The sequence below is a fragment of the Callithrix jacchus genome, chromosome 13 (genome assembly GCF_049354715.1).
Source record: "Callithrix jacchus isolate 240 chromosome 13, calJac240_pri, whole genome shotgun sequence".
Classification (NCBI taxonomy): domain Eukaryota; kingdom Metazoa; phylum Chordata; class Mammalia; order Primates; family Cebidae; genus Callithrix; species Callithrix jacchus.
In genome coordinates, this window is record NC_133514.1 from 106,227,970 (window position 1) to 106,252,244 (window position 24,275).

The window sequence follows — 24,275 nt, forward strand, 5'->3', positions numbered from 1 at the left end:
TTACGTATGAATAATTGAATCACTTAATTGCAGGAGTTAACAGACTTGTCTGTGTTTAGAAAAATGAGATTTTTATTTGGGATTCCCCAGTATATTAGAAAGATGATTCTCAGTAAATTGTGGGCAAGAAGGAAATAATATACATATTTGTGGCTAGGAGAGCTAACCAGAAAAAAAAAAAAAAGAAACTCTCTGGACTTGCACAGTTCCAAAAACTGCTGAATGTTTTCTTTTTTTTTTTTTTTCCACCCTACTAAGCATTTCTCTCTTATCGAGGAGGATTCATTTCCCACCTGTGTCTTTCACATTCTTGAAATACATATAAAGTTAGTGTTTATTTTCTGCCCACTGAAATCTTGTTCAAGTTGTTCTTTCTTTGGTTTTTACTTTCAGAAGTCACAATTTGTTTTGAAAATGTTAGCATGAGAGAAAGCTTCTTTTTATGTACCACAAACTCTCAACTATTTAGAATATTTGCTCAGGAGGTAAAGAGATGCCTGGTGGCTTTTCTGCTTCATAACAATGACCGTGTATATAACATAATTGGACAAAACCAAAAATGTGCTTGGGCAGAGTTCCTTCTTCCTGGCTGGGCAAGGTGGCTCATGCCTGTAATCCCAACACTTTGGGAGTCCGAGACAGGTGGATCACTTGAGGTCAGGCGTTCGAGACCAGCCTGGGCAGCATAGTAAAACCCTGTCTCTACTAAAATACCAAAAAAAAAAAAAAAAAATAGCCAGATGTGGTGGTGCACTCCAATGATCCCAGCCACTTGGGAGGCTGAGGTGGGAGGATCACCTGAAACAGGGAAATGGAGGTTGCAGTGAGTCGAGATCATGACACTGCACTCCAGCCTGGGCAACTGAGTGAGACCCTGCCTCAAAGAAAGAAAGAAAGAAAGAAAGGAATTCCTTCTTCCTTTGATGAATGTTTCTCATCATTGGGGTCACAATGATCAATGCCCGCTTTTTACAGCCCAACGTTATTTGAAATGTTCAAATGTTTGTGTTACAAATTAATACATATATTTAAAATATGGGTTATAGAAAAGGTATCATATGTAGTGGTTCAGATCTGTGAGTTATACTGTCCTTGTTCTTCACATGGAGTATTAAGATTTCAACTAAAAGAAGATCGTATCTTCAAGTGGATTGCCAGAAGGCACCATACTGGAAGCACACAGGTAGTGCACTCTGTTCAATGAGAACAGAAAGACAGTGAGGTATGAGGTCTCCCAAAGGTCACATGGAATGCAGCCAGAGATGAAAGGTAGAGGAGAAAGAATGCAAAGCTCCAAAACACGGGTCTGTCTGTACCTAGATCTGGTCCTTGGATTGTGGAGCCCAGCTGTCGTGTGCATGGACCTGGCAAGTGTATGGTTGCAAGTTTGATTCCAATGAAGGGCATTCATGGAAAGGAGTTAACATCATGACCCCCATTTTACTGATGGCACAGTTGAGGTCCGAAAGAATTAAGTGACACAGAGCTAGAGCAGTGTAAGGCCAACACTTGTCACCTTCTCTAGTTCCATAATTTATAACTTTTCTGTAGTATATGTTCGTGGTCACCAATAAAATGGGATGACACTGTGGACAGCTTGATCCAAACCACTAATTTTGACAAACACACCAAACTCAGGGATGCCGCTGGTTCAGAGGTGTTTACCTCCTCTCCAGGACTGGCCTATGTCCCAGGGGCTCAGCAGCATCACTACCTTCATGTATCCTCACAATGAAACCTTGAGGGACAAGACCGTCTATGCTTCTAATTGGAAAGCCATATCTAATTCATTCAAACGTTCAGGTCTTCAAAAGCTGAAGTGGTCTAGAGTGAAATCCTAAAAGTTGGGAATATGGACTCAGGGAGATGCCGTTCACTAGTCAGGATGGGTTATATGGTTTGAAAGGGCTGGACTTCCTTTCCTCACAGTGCAATTGACCTGCTGAGCAAACTTGGGACTTGGGCTCCTCACTTCTTAACCTCGGTCTGTCTTGGATTTCCCCTGTGCAAAAAACATGGGAAGACAGTACCTAACTGCCTTTCAGGGATGTTGTGAAGAGTACCTCATTCATGTTTTAAACCACATGGTCCTAGGAAGGTGCTATATATTATATCATTAAAGTTGCCAGTGGTTGGTTGCAGGCACACACACACACACACAAACATTTCTTAACAAAAAAAAGTAAGAAATTAATTTTCTTCTTACCTGAAGAGATTTCATAAAACTTCCTATTAAAGTGTTAACATTCTGAAAACTGAATTCAATTCAATGTGGCAAGGGTATGACTGACACTTAGTAATGGTGATAAACCAATCTTATTCCCAATCTCTTTTTTTTTTTTTTAAGGAAAGGATTTTGCCTGATAGTTAATTAATCAGATATAGTTGATGGGATACATATAGTCAACCATATTCCATTTTTAGACATAGTTTAGTCAGAGATGATTAGAAAAATGGTGTCACTGTGTATTGGTTGAATGCTTAAGTTTTAACAGTTCTATTACCTCAAACTGGTAAAATATATATGGGCAGACAACTTTATGGAAATAAATTATTAATATTATTAATATTAATATTATTTTGAGACCAAGTCTCACTCTGTCTCCCAGGCTGGAGTTCAGTGATATGATCTCAGCTCACTGCAACCTCTGCTTTCTGGGTTCAAGAGATTCTTCTACCTCAGTCTCTCCAGTAACTGGGACTTCAGGTGTGCACAACCATGCCCAGCCAATTTTTGTATTTTTAGTAGAGAGAGTTTCACCATGTTGGCCAGGCTGGTCTTGAACTTCTGACCTCTAGTGTTCCACCCGTCTCGGCCTCCCAAAGTGCTGGGATTACAGGCATGAGCCACCATGCCTGGCCAACTTTATGGAAATAAATTAAGAGAGTGAAAGTGTGACTTACTCAAGGGCTACATATATAAAGATGACAGATCCGTATCTACTTAAATTCATGCTCAACACAGCACATGTTGGGCGTGAATTTGTGAGCTGGCTCAGCTTACAAATGACCTAGACTAGGGACCTGGCAAGTGTACGGTTGTATATGGTAAGGGATATGGAGGACCATTTATAGTTTGGGGTCACAAAATAGGGCACTCCAACCCTCCCACTCCACACAAAGCCTGCCCCTTTCTCCTGCACATCTTCCGTATCAGGTCCCAAAGAATCAACGTAACCATCCACAGAGTAGGCAGTCATTAACAGTATGCTCTACCCTATTAAAACCAGGTACATGGCCACTACACAAGCTTGATCTAGGACAACCTCCATCCTGAATGTTTTCACCAGTCTACAGCAAATGGGAAAAATTAGGGAAAGTAATGAGTTCTTTGAAAGTTAAATTCATTCAAAATTTTTAAAATTGTGCAACTTATTCCAAGGTTATGTCCTTAGTATGTTGTTTTTGGTGTTAAATGTTCTTATTTTACCAGTGAGGGTAAATAATAGCTGATTTATTAATTTCCCATTCTAACAAAATAAAAAGTTAGCATCTCTGTATCGGTTTTAAAGAAAAGAAAAGCACTAAAATCCAAAGTGTGGCTAGCGCTACCTTAGAATGACTCACCTGTTGCTAAAAACTCGTAGAGAGATGTGTGTGGCTACTGTGTCATGTGGTCAAACATTTCATAAGACACAACGCCTCATTTCAATATGTAATGCCAAAGGACCTCAAGAAAAATGAATGAACAGTTTCCCAATTCAGAGCAAGCAAAGTATGCTGCCATCTAAAATGAAATGAAATGTAGATCCTAAAGTACTATACAAACAGAAATGTTGCTGTCATTTTTCAAATGGTATGAAGTATTTTAATTAAAACCCAGAGGGCATGCAAAGGTATAATAATCCAGGAGACCAGAGTCACGATAACATGGAATGAAAACACTGTTTATTGGTTTTTGGCTTTCAGATCCTATCAATCGAAGCTGTAGACGAATATCCATTCTTCATCTGAGGACAAACGACAGACGATTTAACCATTCAGGGAACTGAAAAGAACACGGATGGCATCAAGCTTGGCCCTTAGCTGACAGAGACTAGGAGTTGAAAGACAGGTGCTGAAGGAGTGAATGTTTTCATTTTTTAAATGGGCAATTAAGTGATGCTCTCTATGGTCAACAGAATGAGAAATCAAGTTTCCAAGAATTTGTTTGAGAATTAAGCAACGTCCTCTAAGCGGAGGGATGGAGCATGAAGGGAAGAGGTCTGGGGGAAGACACAGACGAGGCTGAATCAGGGAGAGAAACCCCATTGACTATAAAAGGAAGGCAATGAAGTCAAATGTTTATAAACTGAGAAAGAGTGATGTTATGGGTTGACTTATGTCCCCTCAAAAGACATGTTCAAGTCCCCAGTACCTATGAATGTGACTTAACTTGGAAACAGGGTCTCTGTAAATGTAATCAAGTTAAGAGGAGGTCATTAGGGTGGGTTCTAACCTGATAGGACTGTGTCCTTATAGGCAGAGGAAAATACCATGTGAGGAGGGACACAGAGGGCAAGCCAAGGACCAATGGCACTGCCAAGAGCTGGAAGAGGCAGGGAAGGATCTCCCCGAGGCTTCAGAGCCAGTGTGGCTCTGCTGGCACCTTGATTACAGATTTCCAGCTCTCAGAACTGTGAGATAATAAATTTCTATTGTTTTAAGCCACTCAGTTTATGGCATTTTGTCATAGCAGCCCTGGAAAATTAGTACAAATGGCATGCATATATTATTTAAAGACATGAAGGTAACCACCCAAAGAACTTTCAACAAAGCTGGGAGGGTTCAAAGGTGTTTCCTCTGGAAAGTGGGACCGAGGGAGGACAGGACGCAGGCAGGGCTGTTATTTTTTATTAAAAGCCTTCCGTGTTATTTTGGCTTTTTAACCACACACGTGTCACTCTGATCTTTTTTTTTTTAAAGTATAAAATATCTATGTGATGTTATCAGAGCAAAACCTGGCCAGTTTTCTTCATAGTGGATGACAAACTCTGAGGATTGATGGCCACCTCCTCCACTTGTTCTCTGGCCACCTAGATCCCCAGATGAGGTCCCCGGCTTCTCGGGGAGCAGAACTGAGCTGGGAGAGCATTGGCCTGGACCTCAAAGTAGCCTAAACGTCTGGGCACGTGTATCCTCACATGCCTACCATCTTCCATCTCAAAATCAAACACGAAGTATTTTTGGACTCTTTACAAGTGTGCATCATCAATGATGGTGATTTTCTCTATTGACGTGGATGATTAAGAACCGACTATAATGAAAACAGAGAACAGTGGCGAGCTTGTAACCGGCTTCCTTTGTAGATTAAACATGCAAAACAATGCCAGGCAAATATTTTAGTAATTAGGTTACACATGATCAGAAAACCTCACAATACAGCTTTGCCACAAACATTTGCTCATCGCATTTTATGGAACCCATAAAAAAAAAATTCTAATTGCTCCCCACAGCCCAGATGGAGGATCCTCGCTCTGCAGTGCAGGCTGTGACTTCCCTGGCCATCAGAAGTCCCATGCCCTTTGCTCACTCTAAGAAGAATGTTCACATTGAGCCCTGCCGCCTGTAATGTGGCAAAATGTTGCTGTCACCTCCCACATGAACAGGGCTATTGATGACTGTGGGGACCTAGTGCAAAGGCACCAGCCCCCATCACAGAAAGAATTCAGGACAGCGCGTTTGTGTCCCAAGCACGGCCCCGAGAGTAAAACAGAATGCAAAAGGCAAACACAGTTTGCATGCACATGGGCTTCGCTGAGGTCTATTTGTACATGGTTCCCCGCGGCAGCTGGGGAGCACCTTGCCGTTGGTTGGCACTGATGTAGTGCCAGGTGGGTGAAAGCTGAATGAAAGGTCTAACAGCTATCATATGGATGAACACACAGGAAACAGAACAAAGGAGCAGCATTTTATCAGCAGCAGAATCCTGATTGCAGTCATTGCCCAAGGGGAAACCGTTTGCTTTTATTTTCATCCTGGCCTTCAGTTTCCCTGGGTAACACCTTCCAGCCATCCCAGTGGTTACCTTTCCCACCTACGTGGTTATCAGACGTCTAGAATCAGCCAAGTGTTTTCCCATTTCATATCGCAGGGGGCAAGGTCACCTCAGAATGGACTTCCAAAGGCAGGTGGGAATTATGCCAATGAGAAAGCAAGACACAATTCAAATACTCACTGCATGTGGGAATCTACATTGAACAGAAAGAATAAGATGACTCCATTTTTATTCTGTGAACTTTCCCTTCTGGCCCCTCATAGGGAAGAGCGCGTGGATCCATTTAAGGCTGACTACATTCAATTGCACACATCTGCTTTCTCATTGTCTCAGCTGCCATTCTCCGGAGCTGGCCTTTTCTCCCTTTCTGCTTTTAAAACATCACCTTTCAACATATTGTGAAGAAGACCAAACCCTTAGACTCAGATGTTCCAGAAACCTGATCTATTAGTTGTGTTTTGAACACGCCTGGCTACTTTCCATCTGCCTTTTTTTTTCTTGGTCACATGAACAGTGCTGTAAACAAATTCTGTAGTTCGAGGTATGATACCCAGAAGAAAAGTCTAACAATGCTGTAGCCTTCACTACAATGCATACACATGAAATACCTAATTTTTCTCATTCCATACATACACACAGATGCACGCCCACGTACACACACACAGACACACACACACAGATGCATGCACACGTACACACAGAGACACACAGATGCACGCACACGTACACACACACACACACAGATGCACGCACACGTACACAAACACAGACACACAGATGCACGCACACGTACACACACAGACACACACACAGATGCACACACACGTACACACAGACACACACAGATGTGCGCACACGTACGTACACACACAGAGATGCACGCACACGTATACACACACATACAGACACACACACACACACAGCAATGTATCATTTGAAGATGGAGGCAGAGTTCCCTAGCAACATAACCAAAAGCATGGCAATATCCTTTGGATCTCCAAGTTCTGGATTTATTATGGAAATTATTTGAGGCTCATGATTGAAGTCTTCAAGACCTCCTTTTATCAAAAAAGATCTTAGTAGCTACTGGTCCATAGAACTTTTTCTAACAGCAAGGTACCGCTGCAAGGAGCTACCCTGTCCATGTGCCCTGCACGCCCTGGTCAGCAGGAGCAGACGATGGCCAACCAGGCCAGGATGGTGCCTTAATCCTGAGGAATAAACATGACCCAACTTCTTAAGGGTCAGGTTCGTTACCAATGAGGCTCTGTGTTGTGAAACAATCTCACAAGAGAAAGGTGATATCTGGCCAATTGATTTTAAAAATGAAAAAAAAAAAATGGACAAAGTGGCCCATGTCTTCTCCTATTCCCCTGGCAGAGAATGGGAGTAGATGAAGTGGGAGAAATGAGAGGAACAATAACTCCTTCAAAAAGAAGAAATAAAATGAAAAAGAAAAACAAACATGAGCTGGATCCAAAAAAAAAATAGGGCAAAACAAGCAGAAATGATCTTTAGATAAGAACAGTATTACATAAAACAGCACCCACAACACATGAAAGCCACTTTGCCGTACAAATCACTTTTCCACAAAGAATTAAAAGAAGAAGAACAAATACAAAAATCAATTAAGGTCCAGAGAAGGGCTCCATTCCTCCTCAAGGGGCTGCTTCTTATCCAAACACTGGCTGATTCATGCAGGTACTGCCAGGCTGCCTCAGAGAGGGTATTTTTTATTTCCACTTGACTTTGTCCATAGAGTGATTTTCCCATTTGAGTTTGCAAGGAAAGGTTAAGTGGGAGGAGTAGAATGTGATTCCACTTAGAAAAGAATCCAACCCATCCCAGGGCCTCAGGCTCAGCATTGCTTCCCTTTGGCGAACCAGTTTTCCAAGAGCCAAGAACTAGCTGCTTGGTTGTGAGTGACATGAAACACTGCCCCTTCCTTTCCTGGAGGGAGAAGTCAGCAGCATTGTTCCAACTGCTCCCACCGGGAACAAGGCAGACAGGGAGAAGACCAGCACGATGCTTGATCCACGGAAAGCATGAACTAGATATTCACTGAAGGGGTAAGGAGCAAGAAATACATCTCTGACCCAAAGTGATAAGACACCAGAGCCAACTGCTCATTTCATGAGCTGCAAGACAGCCGTGCAGGGCAGCCTTGCCTCTTAAAGACAACCCAGTGTAGAATTGTTGAATGAACAAGAAAAAGGGAGAGCTTTGAAACACACAGAAATAAAAACAGTCTTAGGGGATGAATCATATTTATGTTATACCACTTATGGCATTTAAGAAATGTGGTGATATGTTTTCTGAAAAACAAAATGTCCTAACCTGTCTTATAAAACTGAATTTGTATAATATTGGGTTTGTCTAAAGATTAAAACACATATATTAATTTTCTTTATTATTTTTTCTTTTTTTTGAGACAGAATCTCGCTCTGGAGTGTAGTGGCATGATCCCAGGTCACTGCAAGCTCCACCTCCCTGCTTCAAGCAATTCTCTTGCCTCAGCCTCCCAAGTAAATGGCACTATAGGCGCCTGCCACCACGTCCAGCTAATTTTTGTATTTTTAGTAAAGACAGGGTTTCACCACGTTGGCTGGGTTGGTCTCAAACTCCTGACCACAAGTGATCTGCCCACCTCAGGCTCCCAAAGTGCTGGGATTCTAGGCATGAGCCACTGTGCCCAGATAATTTTTTTGTATTTTTAGTACAGATGGGGTTTCACCATGTTGTCCAGGCTGGTCTTGAACTCCTGGCTTCAAGAGATCCACCCACCTTGGCCTCCCAAAGTGCTGGGATGACAGGCATAAGCCGCTGTGCCCGACCACATATACTAATTTTCTTTGGAGTAAAGGTACAAGTACATTCATTGTACAAGTACAGAATCCAGGAAAATCATCAGAAGAGCTTTGATGTAAAGGGCATTTGTTACCAATCAGTAGTTGCTAGTGTGGCTGATCATCTCCCCGAGACGTGCCCATGTGGGTGGTAAAAGAAAAGAATCGGAGGTAGGGAACTCATACCACCTCCTGTTCAAAGTAAGTGCTGGGTTGCTGACCAAATTAGGTCTTCTTGGGCCTCTGGAGCAGCCCTTCTGCATTTCCAGGAAGGAGGTGGACAAGTGGCTATTTTGGTCTGTCTGCCCATCTGGCTTATTTGTGGCTGGTTAGTTCACCACCCAGCTCATGGTCAGGCTAGAGGATTGGGCACCTTTTCTCCAACCAGTCAGACATCCCACTATGACACAGACCACTCGCTGCAGACTTGAGGGACTCAACAGGAAAGTCCCACAGGGGAAAGCAAATAGCACCACTACCCAAAGTAAAATTCCAGGCCAGGGGTCAGTGGCATCCTCGTCACGGGAAAAGGGGAAAGTACATCAGAATTTGACAGAGGAACAAGTACCAAACTGCTGTCCCCAAATAAAGAACTTCCATCAACAAGGAATATAAAAATGTTATTTAGGACTTCTCCTCTCAGATGTTTAATACAAAGGAGAGATTGTTGTGCCAGGGAACAAAGTGATCCAATATCCACAAAGCCAGAATTCTCCTGCTGCACATTTTGTTTCCAAAACACTAAGGAAGACAGCAAGATTCCAAATCAGGGTAAAGAAGCTACTTCTGGAAACAAGAGAGGAGATAACCGAAGTCTTTCACAGAGGGGCTGAAATCCTTCCCAGAAAACTGCACTCCTCAGGGAACATCAGCCCACGGGGGCAGCCAGTGAGGACGGTGGGCTGACCTATCCCCAAATATGTGAAATAGTTACACGGGGGCTGCAGAATGAAGGCTGGGAGTTTTTAAAGCTACAGAATATTCTAGTAGCATACCACGAGAACTCAGGAACCTCAAGCATTTTTTAAAAAATTAACCCCTTGGGCTCAGAGTTCCAGGCAGTCCAGTGTAGTTTTACTTCCACTGGGATTGTTGCCAGGAAGAAACAAGCGGAGCTGCTTGACTACAGATTTTTAAAACCTGTTTTGTTACATGCAGGTGCGTGAGATCATAAGGAGACGTGTTTTATTAAGGTGGGGGTGGGGAGAAGGAGGACTGATAAGTGGCCCTTCTCCCTTGAATGGCCACCACGTGGGACTGTGTTACAGAACCAAAACCCAAAAGCCCATACCAGAAAGAAAACTCAAGGGTGTCAATGCGCTTCTCCCGTTTCAAGTTCATTACTTTTACTCTTCCACTGGAAGCAGTCATGTTGCCGTAACATCAGTCTCTCTCCTTTACGGGACTGGGCATTTCCGGAGGGTAATGCAATAGGGCTGAGGCCCCAGCCCTGGGAAACCAGGTCCCCTGGATCTGGCTCCACTGTACAATGGGATCCATGTCAACTTACTCCTCTTCAACTCAGTGTCCTCACCCATACAATTGGAATAATGGGGCTTACCTTCTGGACTGCTGCAAATCTTTCTTTTTTTTTTTGAGATGGAGTTTCACTCTCGTCACGCAGGCTGGAGTGCAATGGCGCGACCTCGGTTAACTGCAACCTCTGCCTCCCGGGTTCAAGTGATTCTCATTTTTGTATTTTTAGTAGAGACCGGATTTTACCACATTGGCCAGGCTGGACTCAAATGCCTGACCTCAGGTGATCCACCAGCCTTGGCCTCCCAAAGTGCTGGGATTACAGGCGTGAGCCGCAGCACCCAGCCTTGTGCGAATCTTAAATGATCAGCACACAGGTGGCCCTGCCTTTGAGTTCAGGCCCCGCCTTACCCATCTTCACATCCTCCATCATATTTGCTCATAGTAGGGCCTCACGTTAATTGTTTTTTTTTTTTAAACTAACAAAATGTTTTATTTCCTATGGTATATATTTTTTCCTGATGACATGCCCCTGCCTTTGCTTTAACCCGTTTCCCTGACACCGGACTTGATGCTTCAGATTGGTCATGATTAACATTTTATGCACCTCCTGTAAAACTTGACACTCGTGCTCAAGCCTTATTTGAATTAATGGCCAGAAGATGACCTACTTCACTGCTCCACTGCGTCTCCTGCCCCTGGAATTTCAAGGGGCCTTTGTTAAAAGTGAGTGTACAAAGGAAGCACAAACAGGCAAAGAACAGGAGAAAGGAGCCGCAGAGACAGATAAAACCCAGGAAATTAGGGACCAATTCCCAGTGCTGTCTCCAAATCACTGGTGTCTTTGAATAACTTGCATGATATTAAACATTTTTAAGAAGTTACAATCTATGACAACAAAAAACTGTAGTAAATATTAACAGAAACTGACATTGTAGACATTGTTAAGGGATCATCCACTAAAGAAATACATTATTTGGGATCATTCCTTCCTGTATGATCGATGGGAATGAAGAGATAGCCAAGTGGCGTGTGGCTCTTCCAGTCAATACCACACCCCAAAACTCTTACTTCTCCTAAATTCTTTGGTCAAAGATATTTACAGGGCACCCATGTGGGGAGTACGCTGTCTCAAGTCCTCTCGGGATGACAGAGACCAAGGGAAGGCACCACACCTCTGAGATATAGTGATGGGAGGTGACACAACTTTTGATGTGACCAGAGCAGTGACATCCACAGGGCAGACAGCAAAGAGGCCCGTGTGGCAAGGGGCTTCAGGGGGCTCAAAGGGAAGAACACGGACTCTCACCAGTGATGCATGGAAAGAAATCCAGTGGCAAGCTTCAGCAAGGCGCCAGGGTCCTCGAGCACAGCTGCGTGGCAAGTGGAGAAGCACCTGTGTCACTCCAGGTGGCTCCAGCCAGAACTCCAGGCCTCTCCATCGCCAATCAAAATAAACAGTGAAGCAATCAATGTGAGCCCTCGAGTCCCATCAGCAGAGCACCACACTAAGGTCTTGCCGGCAGCAGAGTTTGGGAAAGGCAAGGGCCACAATGGCAAGAGGAAAGCAAAAGAAAGAGAAGAAAGCCCTTCTGTTCTCGTGGAATTATTATTTAATTTGGAGAAAATAGCACAATAAAAACAGCTGTCAGTAATTTAATACAGGACGCTTTTCTATATTGTGGTATTTGATCTTTGTAGACTCCTGTAACCCTGGGATGTACATATTACTAAGCCAGTAAACATTTCCTCCACGATTACAGAAGCAGTCAGAGAAGAAGCCAGGGCAGTTAGGTCAGTCTGACTGCAGAGCTGGTTTTCCCAGCGATCACACTCTTCCAGTTCTCTCCCTGAAACACCCTCATACACACATGCATGCACAAAGAAGAGAATTTTATAATCCAGGCGTGCGGAAGGTCAGTCTTAACCATTACCCAAACCCCAGAGGGTATCAAAGAAAAAAACTGATAAATCCGATTTCATGAAAATAAACATTTTCTGCATGGGGAGAAAAACACCATCAACAAATGACCAACCAGGGACCGATTTGGAGCATACAAAGGTCACAGACAAAGGATATATTTCTTTAATACATTGGAAATGCCTATAAATCAATATGAAAAGAGCCAACAAAGACTAGATCAGCTAATAGAAAAAGAAAATCAAAATAGTTCATAAACACATTAAAAGACTCATAATAAGAAAAAAGCTTGTTAAAAATACTAGAAGTGTGAACATCAAAACATTTTATTATATAGGCAAGGGTGAGGCTAAGAGGGGAGAGGCACCCTCATAAATTACTAATGAGAAAATAAATGGATACATCCGCTATGAAGGACAATCTGGCACTATCTATCAAAATTATAAATGTACCTGCCCTTTGACCCCAAATTCCAATTCCAGGATTTTATCCTGCAGATCAACTCATATGTGTGCAAAATGATATCTGCAGGAAGCTAATCTCTGCAGCATTGTATGTACTGGAAAATGTTTGAGAACAACCTAAATATCCAAAAAGGAGACTGATGAAATGAACTATGGTATGCTCCTACAATGGGCTATTATGTAGACACAGAAGAGAAGAGGAAGCGCTTAATATATTGATATGGAACAAGTCCCAAGGCATACTGTTAATCAAACAAAGCAAATTTAAAATGGCAAGCAGAGGCTGGGCGCAGTGGCTCATGCCTGTAATCCCAGCACTTTGGGAGGCTGAGGCAGGCTGATCACCTGAGGTCAGCAGTTCGAGACCAGCCTAATCAACATGGAGAATCCCTATCTCTACCAAAAATACAAAATTAGCCAGGCAGGGTGGCGCACACCTGTAATCCCAGCTACTTGGGAGGCTAAGGCAGAACTGCTTGAACCCGGGAGGCAGAAATTGCAGTGAGCCGAGATCGTGCCATTGCACTCCAGCCTGGGCAACAAGAGTGAAACTCCATCTCAGAAAAAAAAAAAAAAAAATGGCAAGCAGAATAGGCTATCACCAATATAAAAGCAAAATCACATAGTGTCTACATATATATTTGTATGTACCCCTGAAAAGACACCCAAGACATGGGTGACAGGAGCTGCTTTTGGGGAGAAGTGGAAGGTAAAGTGAGGAGGGAGGCTCCTGTCACTATACATTTTGTGTTTTCTGAATTTTATAATATGTGCTTCTATTGCCTATTCAAAAACTAAATTATATGTATAATTTGTTATATATTAAATATATAAATGACAAATCCGAAACCAAGTCGGAACATAAATCTCTTTCTCTCTCTCTCTCTCTCTCTCTCACACACACACAAATATATTTACACCACATGCAAATCAAAATCAAGAGCCACACAAAGACAGAAGTAGCTTCTGGCCCACAAGGCTGTGTGACCTTGGGCAAGTTGCTTCACCACTCAAGCAAGGTCTCAGCTTCCTCATCCATAAAATGGAGACTGGAATACTCCCTTCCTCCTAAAATTTGAAGAAGTAAAGGAATTAATATATGTAAAGCCCTTAGTAGATCAGTGCTTGGCACACAGTAAATTTATGCAAGTGTTTGTTAAATAAGTCTACTCAGGTGGTCTACTCAAAGTCAGATTTGAAAGCTCAGAAGCAGTTGGGCAAAGAAGAGGGAAGTAGATGCAAGGCTAAGGAAAAAGAGCGTGGATTAGTCATGAAGTTTCTCTGTGGGTGCTGGGCAACCCATGGAGCATTTAATTTATACAGGGGCATTCCAAGCTTGGATGGGTTTTCCTAGAAAAATTTCTCTGGCAGGAGTCAGGAGGACAGGTTGGAGAGAGGCAAAAACTAGGCGGCAGAAAGGCCAGCTGGAGATCAGTGCAGCAACTCAAGGAGGAAATGATGAGGCTGTGAACTAAGGCAGTGGCCGCTGTCAAGTACCAGAGGAGTGGGGAAGACACAGAGAAGGCACAGTCAGCTGGGCTGGCTGGCCTAGATAGTGGCTGGAGTGGGACGGAAGACAGAAGTGGGGATAATTACAAGAGCTCTGAGCTCGTCCATTTGGAGGACTGCGATGCAACTCACTAAGAAGCTCAAGCAAAGGAACTGGCTGGGGGAGTGGGTAAGATGATGGGGTAAGTCCTGAATTTGTTGAGGTTCAATATGATCACATCTCATAGGTGATCTGTAGCTAGCTATAGGTGTCTAACTTTCAGATGAAGGACCTGCGGTAGATATACAGCCTTGAGAGGTATGGGATAAGGTTTTAATACTGAAAGTTCTGGACTGTGGTTAAGGGAGCTGCCACCAATGGTCCCTCTGGTCCACACAGGAGACTTTGGAGAAGGTATGTTACCTGTAGTGCAGTTAAATCCCTGCTCCCTTTCTCCTTCCCTCTCTCCTTCTCCTCTCTCCCTTTTCCTTCCTTTTTCTTTTCTCTTCCCTCTTTCTTCCTTCCTAAAAACATAATAAAAGTATTTACAAGAGGTTTCCTTACATGCCTCACGTAAAGTAATTCATTGTTGAGAAATGCTGAGTGTATGATAAAATACATTGTTTGCTAAGAAAAACAATGGCAAGGAAAACCTAGCTGCCCACCCCCCAAGTGGAAAACTACTTGGGGCATTCTAAAGTGGCAAGACAGCAGATGTATATCACACACCAGTTAAAACAATTTTTTAAGCCTGGGATATGTGACCCTGCCCCCAGGGCTCTCTTGTGGAGAATAGTTTTTAGTCTGTCTGTGATCAGTGGTAAGCAGGCATCAGCTGCCTACCTGGTTTATCTTGGTTTTATGAGAAAACACAGAACACCTGTTTGTTAATAATAATCACCTGTTCAGAGAGACTAACTACATGAGTCAGAATGTGCTTGAGGCCCTCAGCCTGGAATGCTGTCAGCCCCTGAGGTTCTAGCTCAGAAGGCTGTTGGCCCCCGGATAGTCCCACTTTGCTGTTCTATCTGGGTGTCTGCTTCTTAATGCCTTCAGCATCGCCTGGGTGGGGGTCTCTACAGCCGAACTGGTCTTGGTAATCCATCTCTGATCAGTCCCAGCTAATCAGCAGTGATGCCTTTATTTTCTCTAACATTCCTGCGTTCCGTTTGCATCTCTTTTCATGCATGGCAGAAGCCACTAGAAAGTTGTCACTGTTGTGAATGTGCATCAGCACAACGCTGTGACCAGCCTGAAGACCTTATTTTTCCAATAGGGGAGTAATTTACAGGCTATCAGTGAAAAAGAGAGTTGGGGAACACCATGTGTGTGCCTCGTGGGTGCTGTCTAGATGTTTCTTAGGAAGAACATTCTGTGGTTTTCTCTTCTGCTGAGTGTCTTTAGCAAAACCAACCCCCAGTTAAGGATGACCTACCACACGGTAGGATGACCCACCACTAAGAGACCTTAAAACTGATTTCTAAAAGGGCATACATTCTTCTACTACCAAAAAAAAAAAAAAAAAAAAAAGTGTTCAGGCAAGATTTCTGGAACAGTTTAGCCAGGTGAGGTCTTGGGCCAAGACTGAAGGATGCCAGCTTTGTAACTCACTCATTCGCTCACTTGCTAAAATGTTCCTAACCTGCCCTCGGCTTCAGTTTTTTTCACCTATAAAATTGAGAGGAACTGCTGGACCATCTCCAAATCTCCTTCTGGCTCTAAAATTTTGTGCGTCTAGATCTGAGCAAGGGTTTACATTTGTTTCATGACAGTGTGGAATACTTTCACAATTCAGAATTGCCATTGCACACTTAAGGCAACTTCATTGTGGAGGTACGCTGATTTCACAACTGAGCAACAGAAATATTATTCACAAACTTTGTGGCAATGACAAATAGGTTTATCCCAATGGGAAATCTCTATTATAATTCAGCAGATGGTCAGTTTTCAAATTTCATATTTGCCAAAGAAGCGTTCTTTCTATGGCCTGAAGAAAACATAGGTACAGACTGACAGGGGAGGGAAACAGTACCCAAGCCATGTTACTAATATCCGGTCTTCTTGTTTTCTTTTCCCATTTTTTTTTAAGACAGAGTCTTTCTTTGTTGCCCAGGCTGGAGTGAAGTGGTGTGATCACAGCTCACTGCAGCCTCAAACTCCCTGCTCAAATGATCCTCCTGCATCAGCCTCCCAAGTAGCTACAACTATAGGTGCACACCACCATGCTTAGTTATTTTTTAAAGTCGTGTTATAGAGATAGGGTCTCGCTATGCTGCCCAGGCTGGTCTGGACCTCCTGGGCTCAACTGATCCTCCCACCTTGGCCTCCCAAAGTGCTGAGATTATAGGTGTGAGCCACCATGCTTGGCCCATTGGTCATTAGCTATGTAAAGTCTGGGCCTTCGGTTTTAAAATATAAAATAGAAAGTTCAGTGTGCCAAGAAATGGGCAATTTATTTTCCCACTTGCAGAGATTCGTGAGACTTTTGTGAGACCCAGCAAAAAACACAGACAACAAAACCTAACACAAATAACAGACCCCTCAATTTTCTCTGCTGAGGGACATGGGATCATCTGGATGAATTCGGTTGTATTATATTAAAGAAATAATTATTAAAATTCACTACAAGGGATTTTCATCTAAATCTCAACCCCAAATAAAATACCAAGGAGGAAGTGGCCATTTTTATCTAAAAGAACTTTGCTTTTTTATTGTGTCAGTCATTCTGTGATTCCTCCATAATCTGTGTGCTTTTGGTAAAAAGGAACATACATCAGAGTTTAATTGGCTTAAAATATTGTATCTTGAAAGCTATCATGTAATGTTCCCTTACAAATCAAACCCTGATTCAATTAGTTTGAAATGTATTATTTTGAAAAATAATGTCAGTTGAAATTAGATTTCAGCAATATGTTTTTGGTAATCATATGAAGGAGAATCTGAGGTATCTCCCAACATTTGCAGTGTATTTACTGTTAATAACACATCAGTATAGAAATTACCTAATTTACTAGAAACTAAGTATAATTTCCTAGTGTTTTGAGGGGGTAGAGGGGAAAATGCACAAACAGGTTTCCACCTCTGAAATGTATATGTATATATACACACATCTAACTATGGAATTTTATCTTTTACTTAAAAGTGTTAATTATACTCAACATCACTCAAAATAAGTGAAAGGGCAAATTAAATGATAAGCTGAGGTCATTATTTCACCTATTATTTTCACAAGGATGAAGAAAGCTGATGAGGATTCACAGTGCTGGAAGAACTGTTAACCGCTAACGTCTATGGAGGACAATTTGACAAAATCAATTGAAATGATAAATGTACTCACTTTCAGCTGCAACAATTCCATTTCTAGGATCTTTTTCCTAGAGATATACAACATAATGTGATACAGAACTATTCACTACATCACTGCTCATCCCAGGAAAAACTAGAAATAGCCCAAATGTCTATCAGTGAGGAAGTAGTTAAGAAGTCATCGTACCCTAATGTAATGTAGCCTTAACAAAGAAAGAAGAAACGCTTAACCTACTGATAGGCGCTACATTCCAAAATGCATTTAAATGGTATATGTGGAATAGCATATATGTTTGCCACCCTCTGCATTAAAAGAGGGAAAGTAAGTACATATACATGTACATATGCACATACCCATCTATAGACACGTGTATACATAAATACAAATATATACACTCACAAGACCCTGACAACATAGATTCTGTGGAAAGGAAACCCTTTTCCCAGAAGTCTGGGGACACTAGGAGTAAAGAAATCACCACATACCCTTTGGGACCTTTTGAATTTTGAACCATGAGAATGTGTTACTTATTCAGAAAGAAGTTAACAAATGTGACTAATAAATTGTTCACTGATAAGCAGTAAATACATATTCTTATGTATTACTGTTTAATGAGTACTTGAAGGACTTTTTTCTTTTTGAAACAGAGTCTGGCTTTGTTGTCCAGGCTGGAGTGCAGTGGTGCGATCTCAGCTCACTGTGACTTCCGCTTCTTGGGGTTCAAGTAATTCTCATGCCTCAGCCTCCTGAGCAGCTGGAGCTATAGGCATGTGGCCACCACACCTGGCTAATTTTTGAATTTTTTAGTAGAGATGGGGTTTCCCCATGTTGGCCAGAATAGTCTCGAACTCCTGGTCTCAAGTGACCCGCCCACCTTGGCCTCCCAAAGTGCTAAGATTACAAGCATGAGCCACCATGCCCAGCCAAAGGACCATATTTTTAAAACACCAAAGTAGGCCAAGGTTGCTTTTTTTTTCTTTTTAAAGCAAAAGAGCCATACATTTAAAGCCATGAAGAATAAAAATTAGGCACTCCTCCTCTTTCTTAGTCTCTTGGAATTCTTATAAAATAATAAACCTAACAGTTTGGAGGAAAACCAATTAAAGGGACATAAATCATCATTAACCCCTTCTCCAGATGAATCACAAAGAAACGCGTGTTCTAATTAACACCAAGAAACATTGTGTAAAGAGCAGTTTGCAGTGGAAATGAACAGATGGCAAACAAGCAAAAGAGGTACTGGAGAGCAAGAAAGAAAACTTGATCTGATGCTGAAAACTTCAAGCAACTGAAAGAAACTATATCTCAATGAAAATACCTCTAAAAGGATGGATGAACTCACCTATTCAACTTTAGTTTTTAGGTACATCCAGTTTTGCTGCTTTCAATGTTCAGCACCCACTAGGCCAACACTATTCCAATCCCCATCCCACTTTCTATATTTGCAAACACACTCACACACCAAACAACCAACCAACTCCACAACAGAAAGATTTTCTATCCCTGGGCAATGAATGGCTCAGTTATTTCAAACCAAGCTAGCATTTCAGTTCAGCAAAAGGTTTTGGACATCATCTTGGAGTTTGATGAAACAAGAGCTGACCTGGAGGTTTATGCTTTAACAACCATCCCCTTTCTTTCCTTTGAGACAGAGATTTATGACAGAAGGCAGAAAAGGGGGCAGAGATCCCAGGGTTGACGAACCCCCGGTATGATCCACTATGCAGGTACGGTGAAGTTCCTCCTTCTGCTTCCCCCTTGCTCAAAGGCAAACTAAAGTCATGGGGAAGCATAGCGCCACTTCCTCTTGTTTTCAAGCTCATCCTGTTCTTAGGCTCTTCTTGGTGGAAACAAGAGTGCCACAAGCTATTGAGTCTCATTAGCTGAACCCTCGGCAAAGAACCAGTGACTGACTCCACATGCGGGAGACTTCAACCCAGTTGACAGATGCTATTTCTCTCCGTCCCCGCTGACCCAGGCTGGGGAGACAGCATATTTCAGACAGGATGCCCTCCCAAGAGCTGTGATGCAACCCTGGAAAAAATACCTGCTCCAGATCCCAAGCCAGGATCTGGTTTCTGCCAATTCAGAGTGACAGGGATCGGCAGCTAAGACACTGGCCATTCCAGGAGGTATGTTTAATTTACACTTATTTAACAATAGCACACCTAATGTTCTCATGTCTTTTATTGTTTAACCTACATGTGGCATTTTAAACTGTACATTCTATAGCAAATCATGGTTGGATAAAAAACATAAAACTTTGGGTAAATATCAGAGACAATTCTTGCTTTCTATATAAAAAAGCAAACGTTTTTTGTTTGTTTGATTTTTGAACTCCTAATAACCATTCAAAGAAAACAGGGAGACAGTTGGCTAATCAGCTTATCATTAGCTGTATTAGCAACATTTAAGGCTGAGAATTAAAAGTACAAATGATTTGTGCAATCTGAATCTTCAGACTTAGACGGACACTTTAACTCATGTGTTTAGGAAGGAATAGAGAGATACATCCAGAAATACACAGCAGGCTGCTGTATATATTTTATACAAAACAGGCAGCTTCTACTAAATTACTTGAGGTATTAGGATTCAAACTCAATTCCATTCTCTATGAGACAGCAGACTCCTCTGGTCTGAGGATATTTTTAAATATAAAAACTAATTACCCTATCTCATTGCCTATAAATTCAATTTCTATTTCTGAGGCTGCTTCTGTTGTACAGAAGTCTGTCTCCTAGTAGTGCGTTCACATTATAGCTTGTTTACAACCCAGTCTAAAATAGCAGCAAAGACAGAGACTGGAAAAAAAAAGATTTTTAACCTTTTAGGAAGATTTGATAATGAAGCAGGATTTTCATGATTTTATATATATATATAATCAAGTTCATTTTCTATAAAACAAGAGTTTTTAAGTGAAAAATTTTATAGACACAATGTAGAAAGTATACAGTGGACTCATGAGTGGGGCTAACGCCAAGGTCGGAAAGCTTTCTCTTGGTTAGATCTTCCAGCAAAACCAATCAACCAATACACATGGAAAATGCATCATACAAACTTTCAGGTCGGAGCTGGGGCTTTGCCTTGTGTTAGCCGACGAGGAACTCCCAAGGCCGTTCTGGATTGAATCTCAGTGCAGAGATATGCAATACGCCACCAACTCTCCTCCCTTCTACCGGCTCCTTTGAAAGAGAGTCCTTCACAAGCAGTTCAAGGAAAAAGCACATTAACAATGACAATTTACACTTACCAGCTGGGGTGGTGAAGGTTAAAGGCAAACCAAAGTAAACTGACAATGATAAAGAACTTAAAAGCCGACGCTTTAAAAAAAATACGCAAATCTGTCCTTCGATTGCTAGGTTGGCCGATTAGCTGTCCAACCCTTGGCAGTCTCTTGAACTCTTTAGACCTCATTTTTCGTATCTATAAAATGAGAGAGTTGAACCCAGCGACTTTGAGGTTCCTCCCAGCCCTAACCAGCCATGGTTTATGATCAAAGGCTGTGGCTACACTCCTGACCACCCACCCCTCACAAAGCCTTGCACCCAACTCCTCCTTCCCAACGCTCTGACTACACGGCGTTGTCTGAACTTCGCAGGTGATAGTGGCAAATGAAGGTGGCGTGAGATCTTTTTGTTGCTTGGTCTTTACAAGTATCTCAGATCAAATTAATATTAAAGAGGGAAATAAGCAAACAGGATAAGACTACTGAGATGGTATTCTTCACAAAAGAATAAACACATGTTCCTCAAAAAGGATGGGAAAACCACGTTTGGAAAGTCTCTGGACTTCTTTCTTTTTCCAACAAGGGACCTAGGGAGCCGTTTTGACATTCTACTTCCTCAATCCTCATTCTTGAGGCTTTAAATCTTCTTCTTTTCAATCTCCCTCGAGATTAGGAAGGAGGGAAAGATATTTTTTCTCTATCCTCTGAGTTGGCCAAATTTGGATGGCTCCTACATGCCTCTACAGTGATTTCCTATACTAATTTCTGAGATTTGCTGGTAACCCTTAATTAGATTCATCTACCATGGGAGTCAAGCTTTTTTTTTTTTAATTTGAGACAGAGTCATGCTCTGTCACCCAGGCTGGAGTGCAGTGGCACAATCTCGGCTCACTGCAACCTCTGCCTCTTGGGTTCAAGCGATTCTCCTGCACCTCAGCCTCCCGAGTAGCTGGGATTACAGGTGCCCACCACCATGCCTAACTAATTTTTGAATTTTTAGTAGAGACCCCTAAACACCTTGGTGGCCAAAAGATGGAAAAGAACTTGGAATGGGTGTTTCCATTCTGGTGCTAAATATTTCATAGCCTTGACCCTTTTCTTAAGCACATTTTGAGTGTCCCTGAATGTCGCGAATAATGAGCTTCACTGTTGTCAAAAAAGAAAAAAAAGACTTGCTTAAGTAGTTTCATATGAAAACTGAGAGTAGTTTATTGTTTGTAATTTCCAGTTTAGAGTTTATCCAATTCTTTCTCTGCTGTCTGGAAGGCCAGGCATGGGAGATTCCAGTTACAGGAAAGGCTTCTGCCATAGCCAACCCTTGCAGGCCAAGTGAATCCTGGCACAGACTGCAGCAGATCCACTGGGGTGCCCACAGGGTAGGAGTTACCTTAGGAAGGTCACCTGGAAAAATAACCCTAGTGTGAGGCTTTTTTTTTTTTGAGATGGAGTCTTGCTCTGTCACCCAGGCTGGAGTACAGTGGTATGATCTCAGCTCAGTGCAACCTCCACCTCCTAGGTTCAAGCGATTCTCCTGCCTCAGCCTCCCAAGTAGCTGGGGCCACACCCAGCTAATTTTTGTGTTTTTAGTAGAGACAAGGTTGCATCATATTGGCCAGGCTGGTCTCAAACTCCTGACCTCGTGATCCACCCACCTTGGCCTCCCAAAGTGCCGGGATTATAAGCGTGAGCCACATCTGACCGTCTGAGGCTTAACTTCTAAACTTCTAACCGCTCAGCAAGAATCTGTTATTTATTGCAGGAAAGGGAGAAAGGAGCTGAGAATGTATGTGCAGAGGGAAGGGAGGGATGGTGGAAACCTGCTTGAGGTCAAAGCCAACACCTGTTCTTGTCAAGGATTTAAGGCACAAAGGACACACAGGGTACTCCAACTCTACTCATTAGAGGGAGGCCTCTGATGGGTGATCTAGGTGGCTCTGGGGCAGAAAGACAGATTTCTGGGTGAGTCTAAGCTTGAGACAGAGAAGCCTGAGGTCAGACTGGTACCTCTGCAGCTCACTCTGGGGGCTGAGTCCTTGCTAAATGACACAGAAACCTCAGCCTCCCCTTCATTCTTTTTATGGATGGCAGATCCCTTTAAAGCTTTGGTTAAATCACTTCACTTCCCTGCTCTAAACTGTCAGCTGGCTTCTCATTACATGCAAACAAAACCCAAACCCTTTCTTTTTTTTAAAAAAAAGACGGGGTTTTGCCATGTTGGTCAGGCTGGTCTTGAACTACTGACCTCAGGTGATCCACCCGCCTTGGCCTCCAAAGTGCTTGGATTATAGGCATAAGCCACCATGCCAGGCCCCAAAACCCTTGAAAAGGTATTCTGGAAATCCATGGGGGCTGTTCTCGTAGTCACAGGACAATTGGGAGTCATCAGTGACATTTAGGGGGTAGGGGCCAGTCAGGCTGGATACCCTGCAGTACATGGGATAGTCTAGCACACGCCACACATGTTCTATGTCCCCCAGAACCTTCCCGCCTCACCCAGAAGGGATGAAAAGCCTACGCCATTTTACCTGTCAACACAAGGGTTTCCTCCATGATTTTCATAAATGCTGGATTTCAATAGGGAATGATGTACTTTGTTTTGTTTAGAACTTTACTAACACGTATTTGCCATTTGAGAAATATCACATCACTAAAGTCAACACCGATTATGTCATTTGAGTGGCCAATATAACACATCTGCAGCCGTCTGGATTTACAGCTGCCACGTTTGCAGTGATCCAACAAGGGGGTGCAAAACATATGACCACACCATTATGTCTTCCAGGGTAGTCATGAAATGCTTCTTAGTTCATGATACACTGCGCCCCTCTCGTACTTCCTGTATATTATGGTGAAGGCATCGTATGGACGGTTTTTCCTGATGTGGGTAGATTGGTTATATTTTCTACAAATTTCACTACAGAAGAGTGAAAGGGGCCTTACTGAAGATCTACTACAAAAAGTAAGGTTTGGGTCTGGCCAGGGCTGCTTTCCCTCATCTCATTCCCCAACACTTGCCCTCCCTCCCTCTGCGACACCTCTTTCTCCTCCGTCAGCAATTCCCAGCCTTTGTCCTGGGCCCTCTACCTGCCCGCTGTCTGGAAGGCTCTTCTCTCAGAAATCCACAGGGCTCCTTCATCACTTCCCTTCCTCTGTCCCTGACTCTCCCTTTTCTTCCTATAGAAGTTATCATGGCCCAACATAACATTTTCTGTTTAATCACTTCTCAACTTTCTCTAGCACTAGAATTAAGCTCTATGAGAGTGAGGATTTTGTCTATCTTGTTCCCCAGCACCAAGAACAGTGCCTGAGACATAAAAGGCACTTCTCGGCCGGGTGTGATGGTCCACGCCTGTAATCCCAATGCTTTGGGAGACCAAGGAGGGAAAATCACTCGAGGCTAGGAGTTCAAGTACAGCCTTTTATTTTCGAGACAGACACTCTCTGTGTCACCAAGACTGGAGTGCAGTGGTGCAATCTCCGCTCACTGCAACCTCCACCTCCCAGGTTCAAGCCATTCTCTGCCGCAGCCTCCTGCTTAGCTGGGACTACAGGTGCCCACCACCATGCCC

At 42.8% G+C, this 24,275-nt stretch overlaps 1 protein-coding gene and 1 long non-coding RNA gene across 2 annotated transcripts in view; one reads left to right on the forward strand and one right to left on the reverse strand.

Moving 5' to 3' along the window:
- The window catches only part of BCL2 (BCL2 apoptosis regulator), a 204,020-nt gene that overhangs the window by 137,171 nt on the left and 42,574 nt on the right, over positions 1-24,275 (reverse strand). The window lies entirely within an intron of this gene.
- The window catches only part of LOC128929499 (uncharacterized), a 37,389-nt gene continuing 32,452 nt past the window's right edge, over positions 19,339-24,275 (forward strand). The window contains exon 1 of the long non-coding RNA XR_008476107.2: positions 19,339-19,612. This is a non-coding gene — a long non-coding RNA (uncharacterized LOC128929499). The remainder of the gene's footprint in view (positions 19,613-24,275) is intronic.